The following is a 13,025-nucleotide window of genomic DNA, read 5'->3' on the forward strand; positions in this document are numbered from 1 at the left end:
ATCGGAAAGTACCTTTAAGTCATGATATCCATATAAGGTTTACTAATATAGAACATTTATTTAACATACTACAATACTGCAAGCCTTTTGTATCATTTGGAGAATTGATGTTTTATTAGTGTAATTGCTGAAATATAGTTCAGAAAATAAAATGTTTTTCCCTAAATCATAGCATTAAACTTTTTTTGACGGGGGGCCGGGGTGAGGGGCCCACCTTGTGGCTTGCGGGATCTTAGTTCCTGACCAGGGATCAAACCCAGACCCCTGGCAGTGGAAGCGAGGAGTCCTAACCACTGGATGGCCAGGGAATTCCCTGCACTTTTTTTTTTTTTTTGCATTAAACTTTCAAAGAGTTAGCCTCAACCAGAGTGGCAGTAAACCTCTTTAAATGATTCAAAAGGGCTTCCCTGGTGGCGCAGTGGTTAAGAATCCGCCTGCCAATGCAGGGGACACGGGTTCGAGGCCTGGTCTGGGAAGATCTCACATGCCGCGAAGCAGCTAAGCCCGTGAGCCGCAACTACTGAAGCCCGAGTGCCAAGAACCCGTGCTCCGCAACAAGAAAAGCCACTGCAGTGAGAAGCCTGCGCACCGCAACAAAGAGTACTCCCCACCACCGCCCCCACTCGCCACAACTAGAGAAAGCCCGCACACAGCAATGAGGACCCATCACAGCCAAAAATAAATAAATACATTTATTAAAAAAAAAGAATTTTCAAGCAGGATACGTTTTGTTTGAAAGATTGATGTTGAGTTGTGTAGTCACTGTACCAAATTCAGTTATTGCTCTTTGTCTATAACAGAGCCAGATTCGATGCTATCAATTCTAGCTACTTTTAGTAAACAAAAGGTGAATATTGTTGTTCATTTCCTTTTTGATGTTGTAGAGGCATGGTCAAGTTCTTAGAACCAAGTGGTTGATTTTCTTTTTTCCATAACCCTACCCCCTTTTTTTGTGTGTGTGGTGAAGTTAAAATGTAGAAAGGCTTCTGAAAGAAGAATATTAATTTTTAGAGTAATATGCATCTTGTTGATACTTAGTAGCAGTTTGTGTTTGCTGATTTTTAAAGGTGTGTTTTTGGGCTCTTTAAAAATATTTATCTCTTATTTCCAAAAAGGGTGAATGATTTACCGATTTAAAATAGATAAGTATAACAAAATAATATACCTGTTTTTTTAAACAATACACCTTTGTTATTACATTACTAGCAATTAAACAATTTTTAAATTATGAAAGACAAAACGGGTAATACAGAATTTATGGCTTATAGTCAAAGGATCACTCTGATCATATAATTAGATTTTAAAATATGGATAGAACATACAACCAAGAAGAATGGAGTCTTTTTTAAAACCCTGGTATTAGGGGATTTTAGCATTCTTCCTATATAGATTATGCATGTTTTTTCAAGTTTTTACTTTATAGAGGCTCTGGTTTCACCCTTGCAAACCTAAGTACTGAAAATAATGGACCATATTTAAAAAAAAAAATTAACTCCCCTTACCATTTTCTTCTTGGGGTAGATTTGGGGAAAAAATAGTAAAATGAAAATCTCCCTTGATGCTGTCATCCAAAAATCCTCATATTCTGTCATTAAGTGCGAGTTGTAGTTGAAATTTTCTGGAGGGGTATGTGTGTATGTATTGAATTGATTTCAAATGCAGGATCTGGTTTTCAAACATTAGTGATCATTCAGTTATAAATCAGTATATGACTATATTTGATAGCTTTCTCTTGTTACACCTCAAAGAGTATATACTTAAGCTTAATTTCAATTCTTTGCTTTAAAACAAAATGACTCTAATATTTGAACATCTTGTATCATTTTTATAGTGTTTTGCCGCAGAAATTGCCAAACAGTAAAAATGCCAGGTTTTCAAGAACCAGCATAGCTGGTTCACTACTGTAGACTGTCTGCGTGCACTCCATTCCTGTTACTATAGAAACACACACAGACTGTGGATTTATCATAAACCTTGAGAAATATTTCTTGCACAGTTCACATAAAGAAACATCTGGATCCCTTATTTATCCTGGGGTAAAGGAAGACCACCCTCTTCCTCTGTGCTGTGGGAATCATGTTATATTCCACTATATTTCTTTAGCTGTAAAACTTCTAATGTTGATGTATCAAATTCGCTTTGTATTTTAGTAGGATTGATTATAATTACTGGAATACATTTGGAAAATGAGGATTCATGTTCGTGCCAGTTCAATTAACTATGACTGTGAAAATTGTATTTTGAGAGCTTCCACATTCTGAATTTCAGATCTACAGTATTAATAACACTAGGGTTTTAAATAGATATGCTTATAAAGGAGTTTTTGATATCTTTTGGTCTTTTGTTGGGTTAATAGACTCTCCCTGGAAATTCATTTGACTTCATGCCAGTCTCTTGGGGTTTTAAGCCTTGCAGGGAAGTGTAGCCCAGAACTAAGGAGAATCTCAGTAGTGGCTAGGTAACTGGTTATCAGTCAAATTTTGCCAAGGATATTCCTTAGGAGACCATAGTTGCGTTTATATTATCTTGCATTCTTCACAGCAAGATCCTCAACAAGTCTTTAAAGCATTTCATTTATATGTAATAACTCCCATAAGTTTAAACAGTTCAGTTTAAAAGGTTCATTAAGCCCCTCCTCTGAGCCTTTGCTTTGGGTTCTAGGAGCAGATGGATGAATAAAATTACTTCCTGCTCTTAAGAAAATCACATAAACAGATTGTTTCGTGATTAATTCTAAGAGGTTTTATCTTAGGAACACAGAGGAAAGTTACTCAGACTAGCCTAGAACTTAAGTGACTACTCCTTGGAAATGACTTTCTGAGCTCAAAAGATGACTAAAAGTCAAGCCAAAAAAAAAAAAAGTAAAAGGGCGTATTAGGCATAGGAGATAACATTAGTAAAGGCACAGTGGTATGAAATCATGTGTGTACGGTAATTCTCAGTAACCTGACATTACTAGTGTACAAAAGTGACTTAAGGTTGGAGATACGGATAGAAACCTTGCTTAGAGGGCCTGCGTGCTCTGTTGGCTGAAGTGCTTTGACTTTTTCTAGGAATCATTGAAGGGTTTTAATCAGGAAAGTGATGCAGTTAGATTTACAAATTAAGTAACCTAGGAATGTATTGAAGGGGCAGTTGGGTCTGAAGACAGAAATAGGTAATTTATATGACACCTTTAGAACTACTTCTGATTCCAAAAAGCCTGAATAATGATGTCAATATGAGGGATTTTGATCCATAGTAAAATATAAAGTTTTTTTCTTACTGAGAAGAAACTGGTGTTAAACATAGGAAAATAAGTATATACAGCACAGCATGTAATTCTATAAAGTGGAATCTTGCAATATGTACAGTTTACCAAAGGGCATTGTTCATTTTAAGAATTTGTTATAGTGACTTAGACTAAACATTTAACACATCATGAATACATAGTTGATGTTTATAGCTTCAAGCTGTTCATCTGAAACATAACATGCTTCCTTTTTCTTTTAACTCTGTATCTAAGATTGACTTAAGTAAACTTTTCTGTTATCACTCCCCTCATGAATAAGTTGGTGTATGAATGAATGAATGACCTAAAGCTTTAGTTGATAACTTTCCACTTTTTTCCTTTAAAAATGTCTGTGGGGGCTTCCCTGGTGGCACAGTGGTTGAGAGTCCACCTGCCGATGCGGGGGACACGGGTTCGTGCCCCGGTCCGGGAAGATCCCACATGCCGCGGAGAGGCTGGGCCCGTGAGCCATGGCCGCTGAGCCTGCGCACGTCCGGAGCCTGTGCTCCGCAACGGGAGGGGCCACGACAGTGAGAGGCCTGCGTACCACACACACACAAAAAAAAGTCTGTGAACGGCCTCAACAAAATTAAGAAAAAAGTATTCATTTATTGATTTCTTTCATCTCTTTTTTTTCATTCACTGATTTCTTTCATCTCAAAACAAAACAAAAACCAACGTGGAAACATTGTTCAGAGGAAGAATTTGTCCTAAATTGTTTGCCTGTGATGGTTTCATTTACTTGGCAGTACATATTAGAATGGGCGGAACACTAGTTCGCTAAGTCTCCCATCAAATTGTTAGCTCTGGGCAGCGGGATCGGGAAGTGTGTGATGTAAAGTGAATGTTTGGGTTGCTGTTTTCTCCACATACTTAGGGATGGTGAGAAATGAGTTTACTGGCCAAGAGCCAGTGCTGTGGGACAGAGGGCCTGTGTGTGAATCCTCCATTTACAGGATGTCTGACTGTGGGCAAGTCACTTAATCATGCTGGCCTTCATTTTTCACTTGTGAAATGGGGGAAGCAATAGTATTTCCTCGAAGAGGTGTTATAAGGAGTGAAATAATATAACAAATGTGAAGCATTTAGAGTAGCATTGACACAGAGTAAGTCCTCAAATGTTAGTCATTATTATTATTACTTTAGTAATACAAAAAATTTAAAACATACATCTTTATCAGGGATTTATTAATGACAAAGGTATGAGAGTTTTTGGTGGCATCTGTGGAGGAGTTTTAAAATGTGTGGTTGAGGGACTTCCCTGGATGTCCAGTGGTTAGGACTCTGAGCTTCCACTGTAGGGGGGCCCGGGTTCGATCCCTAGTCAGAGAACTAAGATCTTGCAAGCCGTGTGGCACGGCCAAAAAAAAAAAAAAAAAAAAGCCTCCTTCCCCAGTGAGCACCATCCTCAAATGTCTTCTGATTCTGATGGCACACAATGTAATTCTTAGTCACCTTCTGTTTAATGTGTTTACATATGAGTCTTGCCCATAGGATCCTATATTGTCTAATATACTAAAGAGATTGTGAATGCCTTCAGGTCAGAGATCAGGTTTTTCACAAGTTCTGTGTGCCCAGCATTGTACTGAATGATAACAGTAATAATAGCCAGTAGATACTGGGCTCTAACTATACTCGGGGCACTGTCCGAAGTACTGCTCATGGATTAACTTATTTCTTACAGAAACACTGTAGACAATTAAAGTATCCACGGTTTCTGGGTAAGAAAACTGAGATTTAGGGAGATTAAGTTGCCGAAAGTCACATAGCTAAGGAGCCTTGGCTCTGGGTTTTGAACCTAGCAGTTTAATTCTGTCAACCACAGTACTCACTAGAGCGCCTCCTAATTCTGTAATGTCAGTTGGTGTGTCTGCTGTTTGAAAGCTGGCCGCCAGACTGCAGTATGTATAAAAATCACTATGTGGGCTTCCCTGGTGGTGCAGTGGTTGAGAGTCTGCCTGCCGATGCAGGGGACACGGGTTCGTGCCTGGTCCGGGAAGATCCCACATGCTGCGGAGCGGCTGGGCCCGTGAGCCATGGCCGCTGAGCCTGCACGTCCGGGGCCTGTGCTCCACAACGGGAGAGGCCACAACAGTGTACCCGCGTACCGCAAAAAAAAAAAAAAAAAAATCACTATGTAAAGGAATTTAGTTATAGTCCTAAAATATCTTCTTTTTTCATTATCAAAACTACTTTCTTGATTGCATTATTGTACTCTTTGGAGGTATAATATGAAAAAGTGTGGCTCTATTCATGCTTAGACTTTCCAGAAAATATGATACAGTGAACCATTTAGCTGAGTTGGTCAGAATATGGTGTCAGGATTTAATGCATGCTTTTCCACCTTAAGAAGCAGTTGCTTTTTCTTTTCAATACTTCTTCTAACCCCTTAGCTAAATTATTTTTATTTTTCCCCAACATTTTACTTTAAAAAATTTCAAGCCTTTAGGAAAGTTAAAAGAATATTATGGTCAACACCTGGATTAGTGAATTGTTAACATTTTGCCTCCTTTGTTTTACTCTAGGTATATGTACTTTTAAAATCTTAAGCCATTTGTAAGTTGTGGATCACATGACACTTTAAATGTTTCAGCATAGCTCACCTAAGAATAGGGACATTTTCTTACATAAACAGAACACTGTTATACCTTTGAAAATTAGTAGCTCCATTGTTTAGTAGCTAGTTCACATTTTAAATTCTCATTTTCTCCAAAACATTATTTTTATGTTCGTGTGTATGTTTAAATCCAGGATTTTATCAAAGTTCACCCATTATTGCATTGGTTGTTAAATCTTGTCTTTTAAAATATAGAATAGTCTTTCCACCTTTTGTTTGTAACATTAACTTTTGAAGAGCTGAGGCCAGTTTTCTGAGAGAAGGTCCCACGTTTTGGATTTGTCTGATTGTTTCCTCATTTTGAGATTCAGTGTAAGTGCTGGGAAGAGAACTTCGGAGATGATGATGTGTTCATGAATCACACCACAAGGCACAGGAGGCCTGTCCGCTTGGCTTCTGGTAACGCCATATCTCCTCACTTGTCTGAAATGCTGCCCGCCACAGCTCTGTCCTGTACATATTTCTGTTTGCAATTAGTAAGTAACCTGTGGAGTGATGAATATTTAAACTGTCATTTCACTTGTCTTATTTTTACGCAAAAACCCTTAGTGGATCTCTCCCCATTTCCTAGAATGTAAGAGTATAAGAGTATTCTTTGTTAAATATGTATTTTGCAAATATTTTCTCTCTGCCTATAATTCACCTTTTTTTTTGGCATTTAAATTTTTTTATTTGTAAATTTTCTATTGAGGTATACTTGATTGACAATGTTGTGTTAGTTTTCACACCTTTTTGTTTTCTTAACTGTGACGTTTGAAGAGCAGGAGTTTTTAATTTTGAAGTCCATTTTATCAGTCTTTTTCTTTCATAGTTCATGGTATTTGTGTCCTGTTTAAGAAATCTTCTGCCTAACACAGTGGTATATTTTCTCCCACGTTTTATTCTGGAAGTTTTATGGTTTGACTTTAGTACCAGGTTTATGAACTAATTTTAGTTATTTTTTGTGTATAATGTAAAGAAACGGTGAGGTTCGCTTTTTCTATACAGGTATCCAGTCATTTTTTCCCGGCTCTGTCTGTTGAAAATACCATCGTTTCCCCTTGAATTACCTTGGCACCTTTGCGGAAGATCAGTTGACCATGTAACTATGGGTGTCAATGTTTTATTTGTTTGCTTGTTTGTTTTTTACAATGAGCGTAATAAATTTTTACCAAACAAGGGATTAGTGGGTGAGTAAAGTTACGTTATAGGCTAATATCCCCAGAAATCCTGCAGGTCAGTGGAGGTGTACTAGTTTTAAGCCCTTTGAGGTCAGGGACTCTCATTCATCTGTTAATTGAACAGTATTGAGTGTCCAGCATTGAATAAGACATCCATGGTCCCTGCACTTACAGAGCATGCAGTGGAATGAGGGAGACAGACCCTAAGAAGGCGAATGCATACCTGAATAATAACATATTGTGGTGAGTCCTATAAAGGATGAAAAATAGGCTTACAGAGGAAAATGAGCAGAGGACCTCGGAAGTCCTATCTGAGAGGTTTTTAAGCTGGAGCAGCACATATGAGAATCCCGATTGCAGAAATGAAGTTGGCACATTTGAGAAATTGAAAAGAAGCCCCTGGAGTGTAATGCTTCCAGTGGAGAGTGTTCGTAGATAACTTTGGAAATGTAAACTGAGGCCTGACCATGCAGGGACTTGCTGGGATGATACATAGTCTGGATTTTATTTGAGTGCACTGGGAAGGCATTGAAGATTTTGTTGCTTGTTTTTGCTTATTTTAACAAATCATGTAATTACTGTCTAGATCAATAAATTAAACATAACTAGCAGCTTAAAAACCTCCCTTATGGCCCCCCTCCAGTGTTTACAGCATGCCGTCCAAAAAAAGCAACTACTGTTCTGACAGCTATCTCCATGGATTTAGTTTTAACTTCATCCTGTTTTTGAACCTTGTGTAAATGAAATCACACTGTGTACTATATAAGTGGAATCGTGATGTCTGGGTTCTTTCATTCAAAATGACTTTTGTGAGAGTCATCCATGTTGTCGCTCATTTTTCCCTGCTGTAATCTGAGGAGTCATCACGTGATCAGGTTAGCTTTTAAAAGGCGGCGGGGCTGTCCTCTGGGGAAGTAGGCTCTGAGAGGCAGGAGAAGCAGCCTGGAGACTGCGGAGGCAGCTGTGCAGGAGCCAAGGGGAGGTGCAGGGGCCAGCGTGAGGGGCTGGAGACGTGGCATGAGGCAGACAAGTGTGAGACGTGCACTTGGGAGGTAAGACTCTGGGAGTTCACTGACAGATTGGGCAACAGTAAGAGTGAGGGGAAGGGGTGTGTCATGATCCCCAGGTTTCTGGCTTTGACAACTGATAGATGGAAGTTTCATCTCCTTCTCACAAGAGGGACTGGGGGAAGGACACACTTAAGTAAAATAAAAACTAGGAGTTCATTATTAAGTATTTTAAGATGCTTGTGAGGTATGAGAGAAGCTGTCAAGCAGGTATTTGTATTATGGGTATGGAGCATATTGGATTAAAATGGGAAGTTTGGATAGTTTGCATATTATGAGGCAGCTGCCATGTAAAGAGTTCTGTATTGGAATTAGAAGATCTGAGCTTCACCATTTTACTCAACTTCTGTTGGCTGCGTGACTAAGGGCAAATCACTTGATCTTTTTGAGCTCCATTCCTTCTCATCTGTAAAATGGGAATGCTACTTTGCTTCATAGGATTAAACAATGTGTAATATATATTAGGCCTCAGTTTACAGATTTTTGGCCCAGTGGATGCTCAGAAAAGTTCATTCATGCACATGCAATTTGGATTGGTAGGAGAAAGTGGGATTATGGAAAATTTTGAAAGGCATGGAAGGGACTTGGTGTGGTATGGAGTTCAGAGTGTCTTAATATGGGAGTAGACCCAGTGCAGTTTGGTTTAGATGAAACTAAAGAAGAAGTAGTTAGAGGTGAGAAATATCTAGAAAATCAGTCGTTGTAGGTCCAGGATAAGGTGCTGATGAGTGCCTGGCCTGACATGGATGTAGAGATCAAAGAACAAATCAGAGCTCAAAGGAAGAGACTAGACTTGTCCAATGGTTAGTTTTACGGCCTCACAGAGAGGGAAGAATCAGTCACCTGTGAACCTGAGGCTGCTAGCCTGGGAAGCTAGAAAAATAGTGGAAGCAACGGCCGATTTGGGGTAGTCTGAAAGGAAAGCCGAGTTAAGGAAGGACAGTCTGTTCAGCTTTGAACGTATGACTCTTAAGGTTATAGTATGTTGTCTGTGGGTGGTTGGATATTCTCTGGCAGTGAGATCTTGTGGAAGAGATTAGAAGCTAAGAGGTTGCTTTTTCAGGCTTAATCACTAATTAGCTTTGTAGTCTTGGGAAATTCAGCAAATATTGAATGTAGTTATCTGAAAAATGAAGCTCACACCTCCCCTGTCAGCTTTACAGGCTTGTTTTGTGCCTTAAATAAGAATGTATATGAGGGGACTTCCCTGGTGGTGCAGTGGTTAAGACTCGGAGCTCCCAAAGCAGGGGGCCTGGGTTTGATCCCCGGTCAGGGAACTAGATCCCACATGCACGCCGCAACTAACAGTTCGCATGCTACAACTAAGGAGCAGGCGAGCCTCAACTAAGACCCGGTACAACCAAATTAATTAATTTTAAAAAATGTATATGAAAACACTGTAATTGTAAACTCTTATACTATAATTGTAATAGGGTAATGTTATTTCTGTTCTTAGTTCAAACTAAAATAAAATATTTGGTTATAGAGCTAGAGAAGAGAAGGGGGAAAATACCAAACTTCTTAGAAGTTTGTGTTTGGAACTAAATCGAAAGCATCAGAAATCTTAGTCTCTGAATACATGTGCCTGAAAACTTCTGTGGACTATAAAATTTGGGGAGACTATCTGGAAGCTGATCTTGTGTACAACAATTATGAGAACCAAGAACACAGGTTGCATCTTGTCAATTGTTGGTATTTAACTTGCCTTCAAGTTGGAAGTTTGGAGAACTTTTGAATTCTGTGTACTTGCCCCATGTGTGTTTATGGAATTTTATTTTATTTTTTTTTCTATTTTTATTTTCTTTTTCACATCTGACTTTTACTACAGGATAATGATTTAATTAAGTATTCCTTTAGTTTTTAAAATTAATTAATTTATTTACATTTTGGCTGCGTTGGGTCTTTGTTGCTTCACGTGGGCTCTCTATTGCGGCAGGCGGGGACTTCTCTTCGTTGCAGTGCGCGGGCTTCTCATTGCGGTGGCTTCTTTTTTTTTTTTTTTTTTTTTTTTTTTGCGGTACACGGGCCTCTCACTGTTGTGGCCTTTCCCATTGTGGAGCACAGGCTCCGGACTCACAGGCTTAGCGGCCGCAGCACGTGGCATCTTCCCAGACCGGGGCATGAACCCGTGTCCCCTGTATCGGCAGGCAGACTCTCAACCACTGCGCCACCAGGGAAGCCTGCGGTGGCTTCTTTTGGTGCGGAGCATGGGCTCTAGGTGCATAGGCTTCAGTAGTTGTGGCACACGGGCTCAGTAGTTGTGGCTTGCGGGCTCTAGAGCACAAGCTCAGTAGTTGTGGCGCATGGGCTTAGTGGCTCTGTGGCATGTGGGATCTTCCCGGACCAGGGCTCGAACCCGTGTCCCTGCATTGGCAGGCGGATTCTTAACCACCGCGCCACCAGGGAAGTCCCTGTTTATGGAATTTTAGAACATACCCTTCTAGTGTCTGTGAGCTATATACATTTTTGCCAAGGGTCAGAGTAGGGTAATGTTTCAACTCTTAAGCTATATATATAAAGAAATGATTTCTAACCTTTGTCAGCATTATCAGTACAGTATGCTGGTTAGGATCACAGACTCTGAAACCAGACTGCCTGGCTCGAATCCCAGCTGTCAGCTAATGACTAGCCTTGTGCATTTGAGCAAGTCATAACCTCTCTTGCCTCTGTTTCCCCATCCGTAATGGGAACTGACATTAATGTCTAGCTGAAGGTTGTTGGGAGCATTAAATGTAGTACTGTATTTAGAGTGCTTGACAGCTCCTGCCACACTCAGTAAGGGCTCTTTAAGTGTCAGCGGTGGTTATTATAGAATAGTTAGTCGTTATTTTGGCAGTGACCAAGGAATAAAAGCACATGAAGGAAAGAAACAAATCCTCTCAGAACCTACAGCTGAAGAAAATGGAAGTGGCATAGTGGCAAAAGTCTTGGGCTTTAGAGTCAGAGATGCTTACATTCAAATCCTAATTCGGCCCCCTGGTTATAGGGGTTTAAGCAAGACACCTAACCCCTCTGAAACACACTTTCTTTACCTAGGAGACAGGAATCAGATACCTTGCAGAGTTGTTTTGAGGATTAAATGAGATACATATAAAGTGCTTGGCCCAGAGTAGATGCTAAAAAAGCGGGAGTGCTCTCTCACACCCCATGCCCCCCATGCCTCACTCCATTATAGAGCAGTAAGGGCAGTTTGATTTCCTATATGCTCGCATATTCATTGTTTGCAATTTTAGAACTTCTAAAATTCTTTCCATTTGCTAAGAGCAGAATAAACAACAGCTGTTTAATTGGATACACCTTGGAAAGTGTTGTCAGCTTTTGTTTCCTTCTTCCCTTTGCTGTTCTGGGTTACTTGCTTTATCATTATGGTAAATCCTACTAGAACCAAGATGGTGGACATTATTAGTTGGTCATGGAATTGAACTGGACTGTAGCTTCAGAATCCTCTTCCCAGTATTCCAGCAGCTACAGTCAATTCATCAGACTTGATACAGTAGTGAAATCCTCTCAGCCTTAGAGGTTTTTAGAAGAAATGTTTATAGGATTTTCAAAATAATATCTGGGCAGTCCATTAATCCTCTGTCTCAAGATGTGAGACTGTCAAACCTTATGACAAAGCAGAGTGGTCTTAGAGCATTTCCTAACAGATGCTTATCCATATTATAACCTTGTTACACAGTGTGGGCATTTTCAGACACCTTCTAGAGAAGGCACAATAATTGTGAGCGTATAATGCGGTGACCCAGCCAGGAGTGTGCATCAGTGTGAGCTGGAATGTGGCCTTAAAATACTCATGCTCTAGGCCTCACCCCAGATTTACTGAATCAGAGTCATCAGTATATAGATCTTGACATGTGCCTTTTGTAAAAGTAAAGATGATTCTGCTGTACATACCACTGATTAAAAACAAGTAGATACTGGCAAGAGTATAGGAAATCAGGCACCCCCTCACACTACTGGTATGAGTATAAATTGATATAGTACAGCCTATAAAACAGTTTTGCAGTATCTATCAAAATTCAGATCTGTCCTGGAAGAATCCATATATGCATAAAGATACAGTTTCAAGGTTTCCTGTAAACCTGTTTATAATACCAAACAGTTGTGAGCAACTCAATGATTGTCAGTACGCAAATGGTTAAACATGTTAGGGTAGATTACACCGTTGTTTACTGTGCAACCACTGAAAGAGTGGAGTATGTATGAGAGTGATCTGTACATGCTGATGTAGAAAGATATCTAGGACATACTTTAAGTTGAATAAGCAAGTCACAGAATAAACTATTTTAAACATTTTGTGTATAAATATGTAGAGAAATATTTGGAAGAGTACCCACTAAAGTATTTACAGTGGTTATCCATGACTTAGGAGAATGGGAATGGTGGAGTGGAAGAGGATTTGGCCTTTTAATTTTTTTATTTAAAATATTTACAATAAGATTTTATTATTTTTGTAATAACAGAACCACTGGATAAAATATGAATGATTTAAGGAAAGCACACATGGAACCTAATTTGTATGTGTCAGGACACTGCTTATTTTGCAATTTACAGTTTTAACTGAGACTTATAATCTCTAATTTAGGAAACAGAAAGGAATGTCAAAACTGTTTTGCATGATGGCAAAGAGGATAAAATTTTGTTACTCAAGTTATTGTGAAAGTAATTGAGTTTCAAACAGATAAGCAATTTTTTTTTTTTTTTTTTTTTTTTTGGCGGTACGCGGGCCTCTCACTGTTGTGGCCTCTCCCGTTGCGGAGCACAGGCTCCAGACACGCAGGCTCAGCGGCCATGGCTCACGGGCCTAGCCGCTCCGCGGCATGTGGGATCTTCCCGGACCGGGGCACGAACCCGTGTCCCCTGCATCAGCAGGCGGACTCTCAACCACTGCGCCACCAGGGAAGCCCACA

At 39.7% G+C, this 13,025-nt stretch overlaps 1 protein-coding gene across 8 annotated transcripts in view; it reads left to right on the forward strand.

Annotated features, from left to right (window-relative positions):
* The window catches only part of NSD3 (nuclear receptor binding SET domain protein 3), a 106,106-nt gene that overhangs the window by 22,892 nt on the left and 70,189 nt on the right, over positions 1-13,025 (forward strand). The window lies entirely within an intron of this gene.

The sequence above is a fragment of the Neophocaena asiaeorientalis genome, unplaced genomic scaffold, assembly GCF_003031525.2.
Source record: "Neophocaena asiaeorientalis asiaeorientalis breed wild unplaced genomic scaffold, Neophocaena_asiaeorientalis_V1.1 scaffold14, whole genome shotgun sequence".
NCBI lineage: Eukaryota > Metazoa > Chordata > Mammalia > Artiodactyla > Phocoenidae > Neophocaena > Neophocaena asiaeorientalis.